Source organism: Ambystoma mexicanum, chromosome 1p (genome assembly GCF_040938575.1).
Source record: "Ambystoma mexicanum isolate Mex_15411 chromosome 1p, UKY_AmexF1_1, whole genome shotgun sequence".
Lineage (NCBI taxonomy): Eukaryota > Metazoa > Chordata > Amphibia > Caudata > Ambystomatidae > Ambystoma > Ambystoma mexicanum.
Genome location: NC_090921.1, coordinates 383,677,906 through 383,684,076, shown reverse-complemented (window position 1 = coordinate 383,684,076; position 6,171 = coordinate 383,677,906).

Below are 6,171 nucleotides of genomic sequence, written 5' to 3'. Positions count from 1 at the left end.
AGACATCAGGGGTCAATTAAAGCCTGACTCTCTCATCATAACTACCACAAGAAAGAGAGTGGGCACACCCTTAGCCTCTGCTGTAGCTCCTCCTGACACGGAGAGCAAAACAATATGTACACTGGGCAGGAAAGCAGATTCCTCAGCTGCATATCAAGTAAGAGTAGCTAATAACACCACGCTCTTGCAAAGTTACAACAACCATAAATGGAACGAGAACATACAACAAATCGACTCTGTCCAAGCGCCCCTTAAAACGCAGCTTTTGAAAGCAGTGGCTGAGGGAAAGCAGGTGGACAACTGCATCCTTAAAAATAATTTGGACGCAGCAGATAATGCAGGCCGTATACTAGCAGAGGGTACTCTTATTAAGCGCTGTGCATGGTTGAGACAATCTGGTTTTAGGCTGGAAACTTAAGCCACCCTACTTAATATGCCTATCGAACCAAATGCCTTATTTGGGAAAGCAGTCGAGGACGCACTGAAAAGTGCTGAAGAAGAGTACGACACACTTAAGTCTCTGGGACAGCTTACTAATCAACCTTTTGTGCAAAGAGGTGTATTTTAATACATGTCGTTTTCGAGGACAAAACTCCCAACGGTCCTCGAACTATAATCAGAGTGGACAAACTTCATCTTGGGGTTACTAGCGTGGGCTGTCCTCCCAGCAAAATTTTCAAAGGGGTCGCAGAAGGTCTAGGAGTAGAGCCAGAGCCTCCTCAACCAGAGGCTCCACACCCCCCCCAAAGCAATGGCCACCTGCTCCAGTTCCCCTCCCATGCTTCTCCAGTAGGAGGTCGCATTTGTCATTTTACCGACGCATGGGAGGGAATCACATCAGACAAGTGGGTACTTTCCACTGTGGTGGGAGGGTATTGCATAGAACTCATGCAGAGACCACCCAACCACTCGCCAGGACACAGACAAACAACGCAGGAGGGGCAACGCATTCTGCTAGAAGAGGTCAAAGCACTGCTGGAAAAGGATTCTATAGAGATCGACCCGGCAAATCAGATAAACAAGGGTATCTATTCAACGTACTTCCTTGTACCAAAGAAAGACCTTACAATGCGCCCTGTCCAAGACCTGCATCCTGCAAACACATATGTCAAGTGTAAGGAACTCATGGTGTCAATAGTAAAGACAGACACAAGTGATCACAGTTCAAGGGTGTTTATTAACCTTTAAATGAAGGGTGGAAAAACACGTAATCTAAACCTATATCTAAGATGGATGCAAGCTTCGACCATCAAACAAAAATAAGGCTGTTTTTGTGGCGTTGTGTCAATATAAAAAGGCCTATACTAAAAAAAAAACTTTTGCCAATCCTTACTTTAAATACGAAAGGAAGTGTGGGATAATGTTCTCAATAATGAAAGAAGTGTTTCCAAATAAAATGTCAGGATGTGATTGCCAGCAGTCTCCCTTCTTCACGTTTTGAGTACGGGACAAGGCGGATCTCCGGTGCACAGCACACACTCAAGCCTTCCCATCATGAGCCGACAGTTTAGTTCCAACTGTCAGGTTATTCGATGGTTAAGTCTCTTTTCCAAAAGTCTCTTGCCTTCGAGGGCCTGATGTATTCAACAAACAAACAAAACGTTATTTTCCACATATACTTTGGATGACGGCTTCGCCCCTGGGTCCCCATCTTCCGGGCGCAGACCCCCTCACTAGTCATAGTCAACAAAACATATAAAAAGTGCTTTTTTTCAATGAACTTTAGGTGATGACTTTTCACCCCTGGATCTCCCTCGGTCGGGCTCGGACCCAACTGACAAAGGGGACAATTCAATTCCCCTGATCTGCCAATACTTCTTTCATTCCTGAATCTAAATGTCTTTTTAAACAGTTCTTGGGGCTTCCCTCTGCCAGGTTCACTCTCAACAACTTTTACAGACAGTTCACTGTGGACACCCGTTGGTCGGGTTCACTTCGATCAACACACTATTCTGGTTGTCAGCTTCCCTCTGCCGGGTTCACTCACGCCAACTCACGCCAACTTCTACAGACAGTTCACTGTATTCCAGGACTTTAAACTTTGCCCCTTGTTGTTGGCATCCCTCCCCCGGGTTCACTCTTGCCAACCTTTATGAAACACAGTTCCTACGCTAGTTTCACCAAGCGGGACTCATATCCCTTTCCTTCACGATCATCTGTCGGTCAAAGACTTTTGACGGTAAAGAGGATTTTACAAGACCCCTGAATGACCACTTTGGCCTCTCTTTGCCTCTTCTCAAGGCCTTCTGGTTATACTAGACTCTACCATCGGGTAATCAGCCAGAGTTTCCTGCAGGAACACCCACGTCGTGCCGGACACGTCTGTTGCTGGTTTTCCTCCTCTTTCATCAATAGTATCTTTAAACCTTTCTAGGTTCAAATTATCCGTTGGCTACTTTTCGTTCAACACAGTTCGGTTTCTTATTGACTCTTCCCTCAACTCACCGGCTGTCTTTCCTTCTCTTTCGAGTCAAGGTTGGTACCACAGAGACAAGCGTCTCTCCCCTGCTTGGTTATCAGCGGAGGAGGGTCTCATGTACCGTAGACATCTGCTGCAACACACGCTGGCTATTGTTTGCAGTCTTATGATTCCTTCTGTGGAGGATTCACAGGCTTTGGTCGGAAAGGGCAAGGCTGCTTCTCTCCTTGTCACCCCCTCGGTATGCGCCGTCTTTCTCCTCTTGAACTGCCCTGTTGAGTTAGCTCTCACGTTGTGTGGTCTGCCTTGCTCGTCCAGTGCTCTTGTGCTCCACCTTGTATCCCTTTTGGGAAGGGAAAGGGCCATCGGGTGCATGTGATTGTGGTCAAATGCCTGACTTTGCCTGATCCTTATGTTTGAACATGTCAGGTGAACAGCTCTGACATTAGTCTGTTGTCTTTCATGTTGTGTGAAGGTGTTTGTGTAGGAAAGGGGGCGGGGTTATAGTGTTTGAGTATCCTCTGGGGTATAGAGATGAAGAGGTGTTGTATGGGATTATGGTTCTCATAGGGGCTTGGGTAAATTCAGAAGAATGAGATTGATAGGGTTTGTGAAGAAAACAGGAATGATCGGATTATTATCATGAAATAATCAAGGGAGTTTGGGAGAACGGTAGTGTTTTGTCTGAGCAGGTTGGGAATGCAGGAAATGATAATCAGAGGGATGGGAAAGAGAATAACAGAGTATTCGGATAGGATGGGGAAAAGCAGGAATTCTGAGAGAAGTAGTTTCTGGATGTAACTGGGTTGGGGATTCCAGGGGATTTGTTATATTTGCACAAGAGAGGTTTAACGGGAGGAAGTGGGGGTAGATGTATTACAGGCTACAAAGGCCTTAGGTATCTCGTGCTCTCCTTCTTTGGTACAATACCGCGTCTCACTTGGGGCATTTCCCTAAACATACCCCCAGGTGATCCTCCCTTGCTCATCCAACCCCAGAATTGGGAACTAAGAGCGCCAGCACTTCCCTGGCAACCTGAATAAGGGACTCCCGAGGTCTACTTGGGAGAATACCGTCAGGTTTCTCACACAAGCCACAAATGTTCTGCATCACAATGCTACAAGAAGTAATTCCACTGCTAAAACAGGGGGACTACATGGCAACTTTGGATATGAAAAATGCATGCTTTCAAATTTGAATGTTTCCAGCGCACAGAAGATTCTTGCGTTTCAAAATAGCAAATCAACACTACCAATTAAAATTGCTCTCCTTTGGCATAGCCTCAGCTCCAAGGGTATTTACCAAGGTGTTGGCGGTAGTGGCAGCGGACGTACGCAGAGAATCTATCCCAGTGTACCCTTATCTGGACAACTGGCTAATAACAGGGGAATCCCCTCAAATTTGCAAGCAGCATACCCAGAGAACAATCAACCTTCTGTTCCAATTGGGATTTTCTATCAGCGAGAAAAAATCAAGCCTCGTTCCAAGCCAACACAAACAGTTCCTAGGATCTATCATGAAGACAAAAGAGGGGCTAGTCTTCCCCTCAAACGAAAGAGTTCAGAACACACTGTTGCAAATACCTCATTATCTTGCCGTTCGCCAAATGACCATACGCCAAGCAATGCGCCTGTTTGGGATGATGGCTTCATGCATTTATCTAGTTCCACACGCACGATTGGGCATGCGCCCAGTGCAGGAGTGGTTAGCAAAACTATGGTCTCAAGCAAGCGGTCAGTGGGACGATCTAGGGGTTGTTTTGGTAACCCTAGTACAAGCACTTTGTTGGTGGTCAAAGGAAAATCTGTTAAAGAGAAAACCCCTTCACAATCCTCCAGTCCAAGCGATACTTACAACAGAAACTTCACTTTCCGGATGGGAAGCCCATTACCTTCACCACACAGCGCATGGCTTGTGGACACAGATCACAGCCCAAAACCACATCAACATTTTGGAGCTACTAGCTGTACTCAAAGCCGATAAAGATTTTCAGATATATCTAGCAGGTCAGAAAGTACAGGTCCTCACAGATTGTACCACTGCCATGTTTTACATAAACAGGCAGGAAAGCACACACTCTCCAAGTCTGTCCAGGTTATCCCAAAACATTTGGAAGTGGTCACTCAAGTTGAACATGTTACTAGTGTCTCAGCACGTTCCAGGGGGACTCAATGCTCTGGCAAAAATCCTCTACCCAAGGAACACGAGTGGCAACTCAACAGAGGAATTCTAGACAAAGTACAGAATGTACAGGAACAAGCTACTCTAATACTGGTTACTCCTATGTGGGCGAGGCAACCTTGGTTTCCACATCTGCTCAAACTGGCGATGTGTGAACCAATCAAACTCCTGTGCCCCTTTGTGATGAACCAGAGGCAGATAAAGGTGACCAGAAGTAGAATCAAGAAGCAAGTAAAGGTGATCAGCAACAGCATCAGAAGGGTCTATCCGATTTCATCAGGCATCACAACAAAGAGAGAATAAAGGGATGAATGGGAGTAGTCTGTGTTATGCTTGACTGACACTGTTTTAGACCAATAGGAAGCTTGCTTACTGGATTGTAGGTACCTTCCTCTAATAATACTGGTCATATGGGTTTTTGTTTTGTTTTGGGTCTTGGCAGGGACCAGCTGTTCCTGAGGAGGAGCCCGGCTACGAGTGGGCCTACTAGTGATTCAACATCTAAAATAGATATGCTGACCCTCAAACCAAGGAAGAGCCGGTTGGATAGAAGAAAGGAGAAACACGAGTAGATCGAAAAAAATGTGTTCTGTGACAGTGGATTGGAGGTTGGATGAGCTGGGGGGTAGTTTCAGAATGGCTCAGGAGCTGGACCCTGTGTTGAAACATGCAAGAGCAGCTGTTGTCAGAAAACCTGATGGGAAGAGACCTTGTTTCATCAGGGACCATGGGTTGTATTACCGCATTGCACAAGGCCAGGGTGAAGAAACAATATGCCAACTCCTAGTGCCGAGTAAATATTACAGGTCTATCCTAGAAGTATCCCACGTGCAAATAGGAGAGAGACATCTCAGAGCTGAGAAAAAGACCCAAAAGATTCTAGCAAGATTTTTTTGGCCTGGCGTACATGGTCAAGTGGCCCGCTTCTGTCAACAGTGCTGCGAATGTCAAAAGAAGAATAAAGCTAACGTCTCGAAAGTCCCCTTACAGTCGATGCCTATAATTATAGAACCATTTGATCGTATAGGAATGGATATAGTTGGACCATTAGATCCCACCAGTCGGGGCCATAAGTATTTACTAGTAATTGTGGACTATGCGACAAGATATCCCGAGGTTGTTCCCCTTCGGTCCACTAATGCGCAGCAGATCTGTGATGCATTAGTCCCCTTTATTGCACAAGTAGGCATCCCGAAGGAAATTATAACGGATAGGGGTACCAATTCTATGTCTACTGTCTTAAAACAAGTATGTGAAACCCTTCATATTGACCAAATTAAAACTGCTGTTTATCATCCCCCGGGAGATGGGTTGGTCGAGAGGTACAACCAGACCATCAAGCAGATGTTCAGAAAAACAATTATACCGGGATAGAGTAATTGGGACAGGCTGGTACCCTGGATCTTGATGACATTAAGAAACACACCACAGTCCTCTAAGGGCTTTGCACCATTTGAACTCTGATCCAGCAGGCCAGTTCAAACCCTGTTGGACATTTTAAGAGAAGGTTGGGAAGAGCAGCCGGGTCAAGAAATTACCCTCACAGAATACGCTTCACAGTTAAAAGAAAG